General features: G+C 38.9%; 1 long non-coding RNA gene across 1 annotated transcript in view; it reads left to right on the top strand.

Annotated features, from left to right (window-relative positions):
- Nucleotides 1-1,641: 1,641 nt before the first annotated feature.
- LOC109455265 (uncharacterized) overlaps nucleotides 1,642-19,818 on the top strand; it is a 142,120-nt gene continuing 123,943 nt past the window's right edge. Inside the window, exons 1-4 of the long non-coding RNA XR_016018525.1 lie at nucleotides 1,642-1,862; nucleotides 4,105-4,203; nucleotides 12,700-12,862; nucleotides 19,685-19,816. This is a non-coding gene — a long non-coding RNA (uncharacterized LOC109455265). The remainder of the gene's footprint in view (nucleotides 1,863-4,104; nucleotides 4,204-12,699; nucleotides 12,863-19,684; nucleotides 19,817-19,818) is intronic.

Consider the following 19,818-nt stretch of genomic DNA (forward strand, 5'->3'; position numbering starts at 1 on the left):
CCCCGCGCAGCCAATCCGGGCCGCCAGCTGCTTAAAGCGGCGATGCCGCGGCCGGGCTCGAGCGTGGGGTCCACCCGCGTCGCGCGGCCCTGCGGGGCCGCCTTTGTCTCCCCAGACGTGTTTCTGGGGCGCCGCAGCCCCGCGCCTCACCTCCGCGGGCTCCGAGCGGCCGCTGCCGAGCCCGGGAACGCCTCACACGGACTTTTCCCCCCGAAGTGTGCGGGCAGCCCGGCCTCGGCAGTGGTTCCTGCCTCACCCCAAGGCGGCGCCGTGCCTCGCACGGAGTTTCCCGTCTTTTTCAGCCGCCGGGACGGTTTTTGCGTGTTTCCTCCTGTCCGCGGGCCGCCGCAGCGTGGGTGGGCGGAGGAACCGGGAGCAGGAGAGTGGAGGTTTCTCGGACTGGTCTTAGTAGGGCCGTGTCTGCCCCTCGGCAGGCCCCACGGTCACCACGAGGCCCGCGGGCCGCAGTGTGGGAGGGACAGCGAGGGGGCAGCGTGGGACAGTGTGGGGTAGCAAGGGACAATTAGTGTGACAGTGCGGTGCGGCAGCCTGGGACATCGGGACAGTGCGGGACAGCACAGTACAGAGCAGGACAGTAAGGGGCCGTGTGGGACAGCTGGAGACTGTGCCGGGCAGCGAGGCCACATTGGAGAGTGGGGAGGGTCAACCCAGCCACCTCCCCTCTGACCACACGTTTGAAAATCTCAGCCAGACCCTCGTGGCAGCTGATCTGGCCAGGGCCGCCCACGGGCTTCCAGAAGGAGCACCTTCACTCCCGACCCGGCGTTCCCTTGAGTTCCCCATGTTGAGCTGACCCATGCCGACCTCAACATCTCTTGGCATAGGGGCAGCCATTGATGCCCCAGGACAAAACGCCAGCGAGCCCGTGGGAGGAGGTTTCTTGGCGCGCCAGTGATGCAACTTAGGCTTATAGTTTAACCGTAAAATAAATAATAGAAATGATAACAAACCAAGAGTAACTAAAGTAAGAAAAAAAGCAAACAGACAGAAACCCTCCAGTTTTAACTAGAACAAATGCCCTGAATTGTCCTCTATTGAGTGGAGGCCAGAGACCTCTCGCTGACCTCTTTAGTCTCCGAGGAGCCCCTCCTTGCATTTCAGCAATAACGCCTGATAGTTGTACATTTCGCACTGCCTAATGGGGCTCGTTTAACATATTGAATGGGAGATTCCAACCTCATTATCAGGTTAACTATTAACTTCGCACTCCATGAAACCATTTGCCTTTTCTACCCTATTATTTACTTACATTCTCCTGAATTTAATTCAAAGGCCTAATTTTGAATCCAAGTCCTTAACACACACACACACACACACACACACACACACACACACACACACTCCTCTGAAGTATCCCTTTGCCCTCTTTCAGTTGCAAGATAAATGAATGTTTAGCAGAGATAAGCTATCCTTTCTGACCAGAGGGTGGGGGGGGGGCTCCTCTGGACTGCAGAGAGGCTTTGGGCCATTTTCATGCCTAGTCTACTTATCAACAATGGTAATTTCATCTTTTTGTTAACTTATCTTCTTACTGCCATTCATTTAGTATTATTTTAGGATGATGGAAATTAGTCACAACTAATTGCTGGTTTTCTTACCCAATTAACTAGGTTTTTGAATTCACAGAAAATCCCGCCCCCCCCCCCCCTTTGGTGTCATTTATGTTGACGGCTTACCCATATGCTGTTATCAGTGTAAAAAAAGGATCAGCGGGAAAAGCTGCCAGAGAACATCTTTTCAGACTTCACAGTGCAGCATTTACTGAATGGGGACCTACATGAGCTCAAGTTTCTTCGGAAAGGAACCCTAGTTACGCTACTTCAAGTTGCTACAATACAGGGGTAATTTGTGCTGGCCTTATTGGCATGCTTTTACATCTCCCTATTCATAAAAAGTGATAATCACCAGAGCAACCATCAAACACACCCCTTCTTTAGAGAAAGAAGATCAACAGGATACTTACTATATGGTTGTGAGCTGTGTGATGTGCTAATGTTTGGGTAAATTGTCAAAAAACATGAAATCACATGAGTAATATGTGATTAATCCGATTTTTTTCTTCTGCTCTATTTTAATCTTGCAAAATAAACATCATGATTTATTCATTTGGGGGGGAAATCCAGTTGTAGCTGATAGCCTACTGAATTTTGCCTACAATTATAGTCATATAATGTGGCTCTCTCAGCTGTGAATGAATTACATGAGGAAACTTATACCCCACAAGTCTTTTATCTAATAGTCTACTAAGGATATTTTGTAATACTATTAATATATCAATAATAAAGTATCTGGAGGGAATTGAAAGGAAAATGCTAAGCAACTTGAAATATTAGCAAATTGCATTTATCAAGTGATCATTTATTGACTTCTAATGGATTAGAATACTAGTTTGGAGGTTTAGGGAAAAAAATATTCTCTTTGTGCTGAACCTAACTTTTTAAAAATTATCTCCAGTAAGAAAGAAATTTAAAGTCGGACAATGTTTATGGTTTTTTTTAAAATATCTCTCGTAGTCCATTTAATTTTGAAGCCACTTTACAAGGAATTTATATTAGCTGATTGTTTTTCACATTGAAGCCCCTCACACATCTAAAACGTTAGACTTACATCACATTGACCCAGATTGTCACTTTGCACTTGCCCTTCTTTCAGTGTAAGAAGAAGCTGTCCTTGGAGTGAGAACAAGGGGAGGTTCTGGCTCAGAAACCTTAGACTCTGCTTTCCTAAGGACATTGCTCTTTTCTCTCCTCTCCCAGTCATCTCACAAGTCATGCATAGCCATAAACATGCTGGACAGGGACCTTTCAACGCTTCCAAATTTATATTTTGATACTATTTGAATCCCGCAGGCGTGTACACATTTTGGTATTTATTCTTCTTGATTATAAATGATTTTGTGTTCCTCCTTTTGAGCAAAGAAATATTTTAAAGTGAGACACTTTCTGCATTACCCTTAGTCCTAGAGCCTTTACTTTTGTTCATTCACAATATAAATGTAACTATGCACTTTTTTTTTTTTTTTACTAATTTATAAATAAGTGTGCAGTAAAGAAATACATGACAATGGAAGAACTGCATTTCTTAGAGGTCAGTTTGTTAGTATGCCACTTTCTGTTTTGGAAACATCTGGGCACAGATACATATATTTGTATATCCAATAAACTTTGTGGATTACTTTCAGACACACATGCTGATAAGAGCCAAGATTCATTCATGAGGAATGCCTCATCACAACCTAAGTCTCTACTGAGCTTTCAACTTTAGCAGCCATTTGAAAAGTGGCACAGAAAAAGATTTCTTTAAAATTTCCATTTTCCTTTATGTAGTTAGGGATACTACACCCCCTTCCTCACTTTTCCTCAGAGAGAGAGAGAGAGAGAGAGAGAGAGAGAGAGAGAGAGAGAGAGAGAGAGAGCAAGAGCAGGCTGGTTTTAATTTATCTATTGTTTTATTGTCTATTGTTTTAAGTGTTAGCTTAACTACTTTTTCTTAGTATGTGTTTTACAGAGGCTTTTTGTATAGTTGCTTATTTTTAATTAAGCCACTTTACACTTAATTTTCTCTCAATACACATTTGATACTATTGGAGATTATTGTATTTCTAGTTCTATTCCGTTTCTAGAACTTATAACCATCAGAATTTTTAGGGCCCTATAGATACATTAATTTAATATGTAGATGTTTACAAGACATTTTTTTCAAATTTCTTTTAAACACTAACCTGAGTTTATCTTCAAATGTTAACATCACATTTTCTCCCCAGTAAGTGCTGTATTTCCTATTAGCTGGCCAGTAGGGGGTGCTCTAGTCCCTTGCAAAATAAATAAATAAATTAAACATATTAATGTAAACTCTTCATAAGAGATTTCAGAAATATATTTCACTCCTTCATGGCCACCAACACAGATGAAATATGTTTATATAGACACAAGCAAATAGTTCAGCATATGTATGGAAAGTAAAATTGTTATATTAAGAAAAGGAAACTTTGAGATGTTTACTTCTTTGAATTTAGTTCTAAAATAATTTGGTATTATTATACCAAATGGACCCCTTGGTAACAGATACTTTCCTTCATTCTAGAAAAAGAAGAATAAGAAAAATGGGGCAGTGATGGAGAGCCCAGGCCCTGGAATCAGAGGGTTTGGGTGTGAATCCCAACTCACTGGCTGTAAGACTCAGGCAAGTGACTTACCCTCTTGTAAGCTGGGGATGACGGGTTTTTACTCCGCAGGGCTACTGGACAGATAAATGAGATTATACATGTAAGAGTGTTTAGAACACGGCCTGGCCCCCATCAGGGTTCGATAACTGTTAGTTGTTTTTATCAATATTGTTATTCTCATTGTTACTGTTCTGTATTCTTTGAGAGATTTTTGAACACCTTTCACTGCAAGATTCCAAAATTCTCTATTGCTTATTAGTATGCATGATTTGTCAAGGAGGTTGTTTCATTAAATTCCAGGAGCATAAATGATTTAAAAGATAAAATGTCCTACTTTATCTGCAGTATTTCCACTTAAGAGGCTATAAAATCTTAAGCCAAAGAAAGGCACCTGTCATAGTGAAATTTCAGGCACCAACAGTTCTTGGGGAGATATGCTACGAGCAGGGAGAATCTTCTAGTATCTCTCAAGGGAAGGTACAAGTAGCCTTATGTCTAAGAGCATTTACGTATAAGCCCATACTTATAAATACCCACAGGCATGTTTCCTTTTAAAAAAAGCAGATTTAATTTGTGCATAAACTTAAAGTGCCTGAAGAACTTTTCAATATGAACAGCTTTCCCACATTCTCTGGAATGCCAAGACAAAGAGACCTACGCAGCGACTAGATACAGTAGCATTGAAAAGAACTGAACAAGTGCCAACACTTCTTGGTATTTTCATTCATACATTTATTCATTCATCCATCAGTAAATATTTATTGAACTCCTACTACATGCCAGTCCATGTTAGATACCCAGCAGTGAGCAAGAGAGACACAATTACTGTCCTCAGAGAACTTTCAGTTGTGGGGGTTATGGATAAGCACAGGGGAAGTGGGGTGTTAGGGTGGGATAGGGGGCTGGTGGTATGCTATGGGTATGCTATTAGGACAGGCATCAACCCAGACCTGGGGGAGTCAGGAGAGCCTTCCAGACCAAGTGATGTCTTCAGCAGTGGGAAGGTGAAGGGGGACGAGGAGGAGGTTGACAAGAAGGTAAGCGATGAGGCTGGACAGGTTAAACAGAGGCCCGGTTTTACTTGACTGTATAAGCCATGCTAAGAAGTTCAGACTCTGTGCTAAAAGTAGGGGAGCCATTGAAAAAGTCTGAAGTGGACAGTGACATGTTTAAGTTTCTGAGTTAGAGAGGTCACTCTTGTTGCCATAGGTATTGTGTGACCAAAAGAGTTGTAATTTTGGGTTGGGGGTGCTACGTTGCCTTCTTAGTTCTGACTTATCATTTTTGGCTAGGGCACTGGTTCTAACTCTGGGACATGGAGACTTGAAGTAATTATGAAGCAGTTGAAAGACAAGAAGGGGGATAGAGAGAAAGAGAAACAAATGCAGGGTTTAGTCAGCTCCTTCATCTTTACCCACTTAGGGTAACAGGAGTGGTGTCTGTGGCTTGTTTGGGGAAATACAGGTTGATGTGCATGGTCTGCAATTAATCCTTCGGTATCCACAACATTGGCCAAGTTACAAATACCCAGTGGAGACACCACGAGAACTCAGGGCTTTAGGTTTAATATTCCTTTTATCAGGGAGGGTATGAAGTTAAATCTGTTACAAAGGTTAGATGAATGTTGGTTGATACTTTAGTTAAATTTTGCCAGTACATTTGTCACCAGAATTTCTTTTGAGTTGTTTCTGACCTCTTCCTTAGTCAGTCAAAGACTATGGAATTTAATTTCCAGGTTATACTTTTCTTAAAATAATGATTGTGAATGACCCGTATTTTAAAGGTGGAGGATTTTTTTTCCCTATAAAAAAGCATATTTGACTTTGTAATTAAGACAGTTCCTAGCCTTCTGTTGTAAAGCATGTGTGATTATATCATTAACCTGAGGATGCTGTGATTAATGAAAGCTGTTTAGGAAAAAATGTGACAAAAGTGTAGTTTTCACTGATTAAGAAATTTAATAAAATCTACCCCTTATTAATGCATATTGGCATGTCCATTAGAGGGCATCTCATGATATCCAGGGTAAGCATTATATTCATTCAACACATTCTTGCCAAGAGTCTACCATACTTCTGATGGTTTCTACGTTTTCAAAGTAAAATTCAGAACAATTTCCACTCATTTGAGCTTTCTGGTTGCTTGTATTTCAAGTTTTCTTTAACACTTTATACGCATTTGCTTCATCGCATTAGAGTATCTGATCCTTTACTTACTATTGTTTATTTTCTGTCTCCTGTTGTTGACTCTCTTGGTCATAGGTACAAGCTTAAATTGTAGGAGGGAAGGCTTGGTGAGTGCAAACAGCCTAACTGATACAGAAATGCCAAAGAGACTTCAGAGCAAGGCTGTAGATTCTACCTCCTTAGAAACCTTTAAGAATCAAACAAACTCTCTAACCAGTATTTTCACTAGTACTCTAAACTAAGGAAATAAACATAAATAGAGAAAGCTGTTTTCCCAAAGATGTACAATGCAGTTATTCATAATAGTGAAAAACTGGCCTGTTAGCAGGACAACTGGTCAAGTAAAATACGGATTATCTATTCAGCTATTATAATGATGCTTATAATAATTTTGTAATTAGGAATAGTAACTAATAATAGCTAACACTTTTATAGCATTTACTAAGAACGAGGCACTGTTCTAAGGCTTTATGTATATGAATTAATTTAACTTTCACGACAACCCTATGAGGTACATGCTATTACTATGCCCAATTTACGACAGAGGTTGAGTAATATGCCCAAAGTTACAAAGCTGGTAACTGTGGATTCAAACCGAGGCCATTAGTTTACTTTTCACAGCTATAAATTCTCACAGTATCATGTATAGTGAAAAAAGTAGAATACAAAATTGAATATGGAATTCAATTTTGTGAGTTGAATCAATTCACATGTAATCAATTAGGATTTTTAAATTTGCTAGTCACAGAAAACCCAACTCAAATTTGTTTAAGAAAAAAAAAAGGAATTCAGTGGTTCAGTAACCGAAAAGCCTAAGGGTGTGTAGCTGTATGTATTGCTTTACTCAGATGCTCAATGTCCCCAGATCAGGACTTTCTTTAACTTGTGGCTTTGTCCTCTTTTGTATTGATTGTGTCTTGTGATTCCTCAGTGGCGTGTTGGCTGCCAGCAGCAACAAGAGGTTAGATGGCTGTAGGGAAACCCTAGGGTCATTCAATTAAAACAACAACAACAATAACAACAACAAAGATCTCATTTAGTGGTTTGAACAAAAACCTGGGCGGGATTCTCCCTAGTACAAACTGAAGGCCAGAGAATGCAGGCCTCTGATTGGCCCAGCCTGAGCATAAGCCCACCCTTGGAACCAACTGTAGAATCAGCTCCATCTGAAGCACATTGAGAGTAAGGAAGTGTTAGTTTCCTACAGTGAAACTGAAGAATGGATTTGGGGAAAAGAGAGATGTTTTTAGTATACATCAAGTATCCACAACAACCATTTAAAAAAAAAATCTATAAGATAAGCATTTAAAACTGTGAACTTACAAATTTCTTGAAGTTTTTCTGTTCTTTGACCCCGATGACACTGCCCTGTTAGACCTTTTTGATGCCTCCTCTGTCCTTTTCAGTCGTCTGTCCTTCTCTTTCTTGGGTGCTTAGCTGTATGGATTCTCTGAAGCTATCGTATGTGTTTCTAAGTTAGCCATCTCATTAAATTCCTGAACTTTTATTATTACTCTATATGAATTGCACCCAAGTCTAATTGTAGCCCTGTCTTCTTTCTCAACTTTTAATAACAAATTTTCCGTTTTTTACCAGTGCTTCTCCTTTGGATATTTGTAGCAGATTGGCTTGCTTGGGAAGCAGGCTTTGAGATGGAGTATGTTATTAGAGTGTGCTCTTAGGCTCTGTTGAAGGGAAGTGGAGAAAGCAGATTTGGGCAGAAGTTGAGCTGTGATGCAGGCCCAATATAAATATATATATATATATATATTTTTTTAGTGGTTATCTAGAAACTGTGAAATCCATATTTGACACAGCAAAGTCTAAAACTAATATCTCTACCCTCCTGAAAAAATATAAGAAACACTATAAGAACATGTTAACTCACATCACTGCATCCCAATTTTCATGTTCTTGTTTAGAATTTTAATCTTTTTAGCACCACTAATTGGACATTATCATTATTGTTTATATAGACAGCCAATACTTATTTAGATTTAACCATATATCATTTTTGTTCATCATCCCCTCAGATATTATCCCTCAGGTATTATTTTAGGGTTAGTTTTCTTTCTACAATATATTTCTTTTGGAAGTTCCTTTAGGAATAATTGGTTGGTTGAAAACTCAAAAACTAGCAGGTCTTGCTTGCTTGAAAATGTCTTTTTTTTACCCTCCTTCTTGCAAGATAACTTCATGTATATACAACTCTAAGCTGACAAGTTTTTCCTCAGAATTTTGAAAGTATTATTTCACTGTCTTCTAATATCACTACTGATGAAAAATTTGTTTTCGGTCTAATTGTCCTTTTCTTAAAATTGTCCTTTTATGTAGGTATTATCTTTTCTCTCTGTCTTTAAAGTCTTTGTCTTTATTGGTGAATTGCAATTTGTTTACAGTTGGTCTATGAAAGTTCTTTCATTTGTATATGAGGATTATATTTGATCAGTTCTAGAAAACTGTTAGATATTATTTCTATTGCCTCCTCCCCATTCTTTTTTTCTCCTTCTATAACTTTGATTAGATGAGTAATAGACCTTCTTACTCTGTCCTTTGTGCATCTTAACTCTTTTGCATTTTCTATTCCTGCCTCTCTCTGGGGATTTTGTGCAATTTCTTCAAATTTATCTTCCAATTTGTTATTACTCTCTTTAACTATATCTGTTACTTAACATTAATTGACTTTATAGCATCAATTATTATATCTGTCATGTTTAGATATTACATTTGATTTTATTTCAAATATGCTTGATCATTTTTTATAATTTTTTTCCGTCTCTAAAATTTTCTTTTATTTCTTAAATTATAGTAAACATAATATTTTGTATTTGGCATCTAATAATTCCAATATCTGCAGTCTTTGTGGGTCTGCTTCTGCTGTTAGTTTTTCTACTTAGTCTTATTTTTAATAACTTGTTTCCTCAAGTATTTTGTGCTTTTTGATTCGAAGCTTATATTCTTTGGAACTTTATCTTTGGGAATTCAAGGTTGGTGTTTGTTTATGCTAGATACCTAGAAGCACTACTGAGCCAGGATCACTTGAATAAACTATATTTTGGCTAGGAGTTGTAGGGCTACCACACAGAAACTGTGGGTTTTGACCTGTGTAAGAAAGGGCTTGTGAATTCTCAGGGGAAATTTTCTTCCTTTCCACCTCAGCCAAGATATGAACAAGCAAGTACAGTAAGGTGCCATTTACGGACGGGGATACGTTCTGAGAACTATGTCGTTGGGCAACTTAGACATCGTGTGAACGTCATTGATTGCAGTACACAAACCTAAATGCTGCCTACTACACATTTAGGCTGCATGATACAGCCTATAGCTCCTAGGCTACAAGCCCGTACAGCATGTTACTGTACAAAACAACATGAGATTAAATCAAGCACAAGAGAAAATGATGCCATCAAGAGACGTGATAAACATGAGCTGTATGAGGTTGCTGCCAGCATAACAGGGTATACTATTTTACAGCAAACTTTTCTTATTAGTAGAAAGAGCACACTTTAAAATAATGTTAAAAAGCATAGTCTGGCAAATACACAAACCAGTACCATAGGTGTTTACTTCCATTATCAAGTATTTACTGTACATAATTGCATGTGCTATACTTTTATACGACTGGCATGGCAGTAGGTTTGTTTATACCAGCATCACCACAGACACATGAGTAATGCATTGCACTATGAAGTTACAATGGATACGACGTCGTTGGGTGATAGGAATTTTTTAGCTCCATTGTAATCTTATGGGACCACCATCATATAGATAGTCCGTGATTGACCAAAGTGTCATTTATGTGGCTCCTGACTATGTCCCCTTCATCTCCCTCTTCAAACATTTTCCTAATTCATCTACTGAAGGTGTCACCTTTCAGGCAGACACCTTCAGTAGATGAATTAGGAAATTCTCAAGTTTACGCAGTCTTTTCTATGGCACCTCACCCCATGCAGGTACCTGGCTTTGTCTCACCAATCCCACAGACTCAGCCCACTAAAACTCAAGGCCAGGAGTCAACAAACTTTTCTATAAGGGACCAGATATAATCATTTTAGGCCTTGCAGGCCATGTGGTCTCTGTTGCAACTACTCTGCTCTGCCATTGTAGCATGAAAGCAGGCATAGACCATACATAAATGAATGGGTGGGGTTGTGTTCCAATAAAACTTTATTTACAAAAACAGGTGGCAAGCTATATGTGATTCGCTGACCTCTGCTCTTGTTCATCAGGAATTGGCAAATGCTCTCAATTGACGGATGCCAATTTCCTTACCTATTTAGAATCGTGCTTTCTTCTTAGGTCAGGTCTCTGAGGGTTTTACTTACAATTTTGCCAGTCATGCCTTTATAAAGATGTTTTAAATGCAGTTGAGTTGTTCTGGGCCAGGAGGGTTTCTCTGGATGTCTACTCCACCATTAGTACAGATTTTCTCAGACTGTCAGGCTGCTCAGAGACCTTTAATAAACACATTTGCTTAACGTATTGAGTTCGGATTTCTCAGGTGGGCATTTAAGGTTTTTGATTATCTGTCTGTAGCTTATCTTTCCAAGTCTTAGTTTCCTTACAATTACCATGTTTTCAGCCAAACTAGAATACTCACGCTTTCTTGAATAAGCCTTCCTCTCTCCCCATCTCTCCCATTTTTATGCTGTACGCTGTACTATCCTTACATGTTTGTTTTCCATGGCAACAGTAGCCAGTTCAAAGACGCTTTTATGTTCAGATCTCACCTCAGATACCACCTCCTTCATTTTCATCTCAGTTGGATGTACTCTGTCTTTCCTCAGTGTTCTGTCCTATGTTATGATCATTTGTAAAATTGTTTTGACCACCTCTGCTAAATTGTAAGCTCATTGAGGACAGAGGACATTCCTTACCCAACTTTGTAGATGTTCTTATTCCCTCACAGAGTACCTAGCATTATATTTTAAAAATAGCATGTACTTAAATATTTGCAAAATGAATGAATACATAACTTTTTTTTTCCACTTGGGAAAACTCAATATTTTATTGTAAGGCCCATGTTATTTTTCAAAGGTCGATCTTTAGTTCTTCCTTAGGCTTATCAGTCACTCATTACACCCATCACATTCCTTCAGAAAGAATGACAGTCATGCTTATGTCCTACAACCCATGTACAATCTCTTTTCATGGTGTCTGAAGTTATTGCTGGCAAAATAGTGACAACACCCAAAGATAACTACTGTTAACAGTGTACATATTGTTAACATTTCCCATTGTATAAGCACTCTTTCACAATATGACGTTTTCATGGCTACTTAGTAATCCATCATACGGATATAGCATGATTCATGTCTGACCAATCCCGATGTTAGACTTTTAACATAATACAAGATGTGATCAAACAATGCAGTGAATGTTTACATTAAATTTATTACAGTAAAAGACACATTGTCCTTAATCCTCCTCAAAATACACCCCCCCCCCCCCCCCCGCTTCGAACACACTTCTTGCCACTTTTTGAAGCAGCTCTGGGAGTCCTCTTTCATGAGTGTCTTTAGTTGCACTGTTGTGGCGGGCTCCATGTCCTGAATTGATTCCAAATGTTTACTTTTCATGATAATTTTGACTTTGGGGAAGAGCCAGAAGTCTCATGGTGCCAGATCCAGTGAATAAGGTGGATGAGGACACACCGTAATGTTTTTATTTGACAGAACTTGCTGTACCAGAAGCGATGTGTGACATGGAGAATTGTCATGATGGAGGATGATTTACAGCACTTTAAAACACACCTTCTCTCAACCGTAGCTCACACCCGACTGACTGCACTGAACAAGTTGAAACTTGTCACACACTGTTATTAAGGTTCGATGCGCTGCTTCCCGTATTGAAGATCCCTGCCTTTCCGTTGGATGGCACTCAGCAGCAGTCACCGTAGTTTCTGATCACAACAGAAAGGCGCCATGTCACACATCACTTCTGGTACGGAAATTTCTGTCAAATAAACACATTACGGTGTGTCTTCATCCACCTTATTCACCAGATCTGGCATCGTGCAACTTCTGGCTCTTTCCCAAAGTCAAAATGATTCAGGACATCGAGGCAGCCATGACAGCACAACTAAAGACACTCACAAAAGAGGACTTCCAGAACTGCTTCAGAAAGTGGCAAAAACGATGGGATAAGTGTGTTCGAAGCAAGGGGGAGTATTTTGAGGGGAATTAATGGCAATGTGTCTTTTACTGTATTAAATTTTTTTAATGTCAACATTCACGGTATTTTTTAACCATACCTCGTATTATTATAAATAATGTTATAATGAACTGCCTTGTACGTAATTTTCCACTTCTCTGCTTATTTCCTCAGGATAAATTCTATCAAGTGAAGGAACTGCTGAGTCAAAGGGACTGAAGGTCTTTACAAGCTTTTTCTCTTGCCAAATTGCAACCAGAGTATTGGACCAATTGGGACCTCCACCAGCAGTACAGTGCCCATTTAATGATACACTCTCCAGCTTTGGATTTTTTTGGTTAGTTTCAGTTTTTTTCTTTATTTGTTTTTGAGTGCTAATTTATCAGGTAAAATTTGATTACAGTTTTAAGAAAATGTACGTTTCTCTTATTGATACATATATATGTACACACACACACACACACACACACACACGTCAACTAACCCTTATACTTTTTTTTTTTTGTTACTTACTTGTTCATTTATCTTTCCTATTGTGACATTTGTCTTTTTCTTATGATTTATATATTAAAGAATTTATTCATTGTCTATCACATAGGTTACAAATATCTTCCCATTTTCATATATGTCTTTTCTTTTTGTTTAAGACAATTTTTTGCCTTAAAAATTTTTTAATTTTGACATAATTTCAGACTTACAGAAAAGTTATAAGATTAGTACCAAGAATTCTCAGATGCCTTCACCCAGAGTCCTCAAATGTTAACATTTTATTACCTTTGTCTTATTCCCTTCTCCATTTTTATCTATTGGTATCATTCTCTGTTTCTATCTATTGGTATATATTTGAACTATTTACAAATAAGTTGTAGTCACGAAGCTATGACATTTAAAAAAGTAGCTGTAAGGATTTTTAAAATAGACTTTATTTTTTAGGACAGTTTTAGATTTACAGAAAAACTGAGAAGATAGTACAGAGTTCCCACATACCCCGTACCTAGTTCCTTCTATTTAACATTGTACTTAAAATGAATGAACCAATATTGATACATTACTATTAGCTAATGTCCATCGTTTATTTGGATTGCCTTAGTTTTTACCTAATGTCCTTTATCTGTTCCAGGAGCCCATCCAGGACACCACGTAACATTTAGTTGTCATGTCCCTTTAGGCTCCTCTTGACTATGGCAGTTTCTCAGACTTTCCTTGTCTTTGATAATCTTGACAATTTTGAGGAGTGCTGGTCAGGTATTTTGTTGAATGTCCCTCTTAATATTTTGAATGTCCCATCCTAATATTTTTCCTTAGGATGTTGTTGGTTCTGGGGAGGCAGACCAGAGAGGCAGAGTGCCATCTTCATCACATCAAGGTGCATGCTACTGACGTGATTTGTCACTGTTGATGTTTACCTTGACCTGACGGGTACAGAGTCTTCTAAGGCCTAGATAGACATAATCAGTAGTATTTGGGTCAGGTCAGCTATTCTGAACAAATGTTGGAGGTTCAAGTTATCTTTGAATCATCATGAAAACTATACAGTAGCCAGAGAACTGTTGTATTCATTGCAATTCATGAACCTGAATAATATGTGGATGGGAATTCCCTCACTGTATGATTAAATTTATACAGTGTGTTTTGGTAATGCTACCATCTAGGAATTAATGTTAAAACAGAAAGTCTTAAGATCAGTTCTTTAATACACGTAGCATATTACGTGAACTGCACACATTTTTGCCTGCATCCATATGGAGGTAGGGATGTCTGTGTGTCTGTATCCCAGATGGGGCCTTTGATTTTCTAGGATTGTTTTGCAAAGGAACACATCTTATCTAGAAATGATCTAGCTGTCTTGTTTTAACTATCCTTGTTTCCACCCACTGAATAAAACTTTTGAATGCTTGAGCAGTTAAATTTCCCACATCCTCCATTTGATCATTTCCAGGAGCCAATAAGAAAGGTTAGTAAAGTGAATCTGAACGATTTATTTGTACAGAAAGAATGAATTTCCTCTTAGTCGCACATCCGACACCCACACGATACCTCATCTGTGGTGCTGGGAAGGAATACTTTCAGGAGAAATTTGATGCCCAATTAGTGTGTTTTAATTTAGTCAGTGGAATTTCCATCTGGCTCTAATGTGTATTTTGGAGGGTTTGACTAGAACAGAGTTAAACAGTTTATTAGTTTGTGAGATGGGGTCAGTAGGCACAAAGGACTTTCCACACAAGCAGGATTTTACAAATTGAATGTTTTCCCTCATTTTGTTAGTGGCAGGATGACCAGGGACAGAGAGGGCACGTGCTACTTATTTTGTGATTAAAAAACCTTAATATGAATAGTTTAAAATAAGAAAGACTGTCACAAAAATGGATGGTAGATAGACGTCTTCTCTTCTAGAGAATTTGGAAATTTACAGGTACCTAGATATCTGGCAGATAGAAATGTTTCCTTGTTCTGGACTACAAGGCACAAAACTTTATCTACTTTAGATAAGTGCATTTTGCATAAGTAAAAAGCATGTGTTTAAAGAGTTTTATTTTCTATCTATATGTAGAGAGAGAGAGAAGGGAGGGGTCAGAGAGAGAACCTATTCAACTTTCAAAACTTCCCTATGTTGGGTACGTTCACACACTAATATTGGAACTAATAACTAAACTCAACCACCACAGAAATATCTAAGATAAATAAGCCTATTATAAAAGTGAAGTTTCCACTGAATGTTTTGATACCTATTCTACCTAAAAACAGGGGATTCCAGAAGTTTCGGATCCTGGCCAAAAAATCCTGTTGTCACATGTATCTTTTTCAAGCAGGCGTATGTTGCGTTTAAAGGCCCTCAGTTGTTCAGTTTCCATCCACTTGCATGTGGTCTTAGACGGACGACATGGTCCAGGCACTTCCCTAAGAATCACGCTTTCTTCTTGGGCGCCCTTGTTTCTGGTCGTTCTGTCCCACTGTTCAGTAACGTCCACACTTGGTTATCTCTTACCATTTTCCCTGCTGTGTGCTTAGAGTCACACTTATGGTTTAGATTTTCTGTTTTTCATGAAGGCATCATAATGCAAGATCCAATGATTGTGGCATATTCCGTTTGAATAGGAAGTCTGAGTGTGATCCTTTTGACAGTTCGTCCTGATTTCAGAGGATTATGAACTCATTCTTTTTAAGAGAAAGGTGATTATATACCCATAAAACTTTTGAAAGTGGCCTTTGCTAACTTGCGAGTCCGATTGTGTTTAATCATCACTGCTAAGATATAATTGAGCAAGCCCCAGGCAGAGGCGTTTCCCACAAAAACATTCAGACCTTCCAGGAACAGGACCAGAAATTTCTCCATATGTCTGTAGACTGAACCTCAGGATGTCTGTGAACAGTTTACTGTTTCCACTGTACCCTTAAGTTTGTTTCCCAGCCATGAAATTGCCCATGAGAAAGAGTCGTGCAACTGCTCACTGTTAGTCACTTTATATTTCCTGAATATTCCCTGTTTAATTTCCCTGGTAGCTGGCAATAACATCCAGGATTTAAGTTGCTAAAGGGAATTCGGGAAAACCCACATAAATGTCTAAGATGAGGTTTGGCAAGCTATGCCTCTTGGTGACATAACAATGTCATAACTAGAGATTTCATCAAACAGAGGAGGCAGGAAATCCCCACCGTTGCCAGACACCCACTTAAACTCACTGGAGTCTGAGGACCATCGTTTGTTAAAAATGGATTCTACACAGTTTTAAATTTGATTATCAGGCTCCTGGAATACAAATTTGGGCCCGGAGTTGAGATGCACTGAGGTTTCTTTTAAAATGGTCATCTTAACGGATTTCTTAGACAAAGAAAAGAAACTTAGTAAAGTTCCTGTAAGGGGAGCAACGGCTTCTCCATGAAAAGCCTGGCTCTGCTCCCTCCGGATGGGGCTTCAGCTCCAGGGACAACACGCTGGGCCTCACCCATCAGCCAAGCCAACCACAGCAATCAGAGTGACCGCGGGGTTCCCAGGCTGACTTTTCTCATGCACATGATTATTAATTTTATAAATTATTACTTTATATATTGTAAAAATTAAATTTACTGGGGGTAATATTGGTTAATAACATATAATTTTCAGGTGTACAAGATTATAATTTGACATCCGTATACTGTGTGCTCCCCACCCAAAGTCCAGTTTCCTTCAGTATCCAAACTATACAAAGAGCTCACACAACTCAAGAACAAAAAAACAAACAATCCAATGATTTTGAATTTAAGACAGAATTCTGTAAGTTGAGGTATTAAATTTATCTTTATCACTGTAAAAATGGTCCAATGTGTTCTGAATTTTATCCCATCTTCAATGTTTTATAGTTTGTAAGTTTTAATTATTTCAAGGTAACTTTCCCTTTTGTTCCTTTTTCTGTTTTTATTGTGGTTTGGATCTAAGAAAATGACCAAATTCTGTTCTAGAATTTGACAACTTTTTATTAGAGAGACCTGTGTGCTCGAAAAGGAAGTTCGTTGTTCTGCTCTTTAGTTCTCTCCTTTCATACTTGCTAATTCTGTCCTACTTATTGTGTCGTCCTGGGCGACTGTCTTTGTCTAATTCTTTGATATTTAATTCTATCGCATTGGTAAATATTGAGGTCACTGGTTACCATTATATATGTCTAGTTGCTGTATTTCCTCCATTTATGACATTTTTATTATATTAATCGGATTATGAAATGAGTTTTATGTTTTTATTGTTTAATGGTCTGCCATTACACAGTGATTTTATCTGTTAATGCTTCTTGCTGTGGCATTGATTTAGTCTGATACTATGGTGACCTGCTCTGCTCTTCTTAAATTTGTGCAGGTGTCTTAGAATGTAGACCACATTGTTATTTCAAAAGTTGATATCAGTCCATGTTTACATAACTCCTGTTGACAACAGATTGTTGAATTTTGCTGTGTAGTGAAGTCCAGTCTATTTGCTTATGGTGTTATAATTATATCTCCAAATTTATATCTTCAGCCCTAAACTCTCCCCTCAACTCCAGATCTTGGATGTCTCATAGGCATCTCTGTTTGTTTCCTAGAGTTCCCTTGACAATGTACCACATGGCTTAAAACAATAGAAATTTATTGTCACATAGTTTTGGAGGCCAGAAGTCCAAAACCAAGGTGTCGGCAGGGCCAGGCTCCCTAAGACTCCAGGTAGGATCCCTCCTTGCCCTTTCCAGCTTCTGTTGGTGGCTGTCAGTCGTTGGTGTTCCTTGACTTGCAGCTGCGTCAGTCTCTGCTCCGTCTTCAAATGCTCGATCTTATAAGGACACCAGTCATATTGGATTAGGGCTCACCCTATTCCAGTGTGATCCCATCTTAACTAATTACCTCTTTAAGACCTCTTTTCCAAATAAGATCTCATGGTAAGGTACTAGGGGCTGGGACTGCAATATCTCTTTTTGGAGGACACAAAATTTTTATATAATTTTAATATAAAATTCTATAAAGTGTTTTTATATAAAAATTTTTAAAAGGTTTATATAATTTTTCACAGCTTTGTTGAGCTATCTTCTTGTGGTTTTTTGAGATAGTTTTGCCGTAAGACCTAAGTATTTGCTTGTCTTTGCTTCTGTCTCCTTCCCCTAATCTTCTCGTGGCTTACTTAGATCACTGAGCTCTGCTCAGAACTTGCTTCTTCAAAGAGACTTCTACTCACCACTCTCCTCCACTTACACTGTTGTTGTTTTTTTAGCACATTTTATGTTTGTTTAACACTGTCCATTTCCCCAACTAGAATGTAGGACCTATGAGAGCAGGAAATTCATCTTGCATCCGACCACTATATTCCCAGGGCCTAGAACAGTGCCTGGCACCCACAGGGCACTCAATAAATAGCTGCTGAATTAATACAAGAATGACTATGATTGTAGCATCACCCATTTCCCGGTTGCTTTATTGAGCAGAGATCTGAATCAGAGGGAACAGGAAAATGTAGGGGAAGAGTGTTTACTAAGTAGACTGTGGGAGGACAGTACGTGCAAAGGGCCTGAGGCAAGAGTGTGTTTGGTATGTTCAAATAACAGTGGGGTTGGTCAGGGAGTGTAGGCAAGTAGCAGGAGATGTAATCCGAGAAGGGGACGATAATCAAGCCACTCTCCTCTTGCCCATCACGTCAGGCCACCTGGTGTTCTTTCCCTGGTTGTTCTAATCGTTGTCTTCTCATTTTTGGTTTAAATGTGACCTCCCTTTCGTTATTCTGTGTCACAGCACCATACAGCATTTATTACCAGCAGTAAATCTGTTTACTCTTAATTTTTTTGCCCCACTACCCCAACCGGCACATAAGTGCCATGCAGGTCAAGACCATATTTGTTCGATAATCGTTGGGCTTCTAGGACCTAGTGTGGTGCATGTTCCCACAAGCATTGGTTAAATGAATGAATGGAGATAATCTTCTATTGATAAATGAGCTCCCCTGAGTAGTTTAATTCAGTTTATAAAAAAGTTGTCTCTCTTTTACTGGGAGGAAAGAAAGAAGAAAAAGGCAACCATGTCTAAATATGTCCCTACCTCCCATATTTATTACCAAATAATATGGTTATATTTCTGGCATTCTCCTATGTGACATTTCTTGATTCCCATGACCTTAGAGCATATCCCTTATGAATACTAAGGCTCTGTTTTTCTCTTTACCACATGTATCAAATTTTTATCCAAAATATTTTCCTAGTGTTTCTTGATTTTCTTCTCACATATTCTTCATAACATTAACCTTATAAGGCATGTAAATATTTCTAGTCTGAGCTTAAACCAGAAAGAAGTGAAGTTAATTGCCTACAGTTAATAAGTATATCAAGGAGCTTTTATGAAGTGGTTTGTTTACTGATTTTGCACCTATTTATTTTCTGCATATTACTATATACAAGGCACTGGGCTAGGCACTGGGGGCCTGGGGTGAGCCGAGCTGGAGAGACACAGTTCCTGCTTCCCCAAAGCTTATGTTCTGTTGTGAGATAGGTATTAAAAATTATTTACATAAGAAATTATTGAATTACAACTTACATGTAAGTGACACACAAAGGAAGAGTGAGCATACAATGCTGTGAAATTATCTTACAGTGGAACCTGAGCTAGTCTTAGGGGTCAAGGAAGGCTTTGCTGGTTGCCTCCCAATAATCATTTATTCCTTTTTTGTTACCAACAGAACCCCGATTTTATTTGGATCAGCAGGGTAGCCACCTTAAAAACTCCGTTTTTGTACCCCCCTTGCACCTGGGGACGTCCAGTGATAACCCAGGCTTAACCAGAGAGATGGGAGAAGCGGACGGAGTGCTGGGT

Source organism: Rhinolophus sinicus, chromosome 14, assembly GCF_057876585.1.
Source record: "Rhinolophus sinicus isolate RSI-liver-muscle chromosome 14, RSI-T2T, whole genome shotgun sequence".
NCBI classification, from domain to species: Eukaryota; Metazoa; Chordata; class Mammalia; order Chiroptera; family Rhinolophidae; genus Rhinolophus; species Rhinolophus sinicus.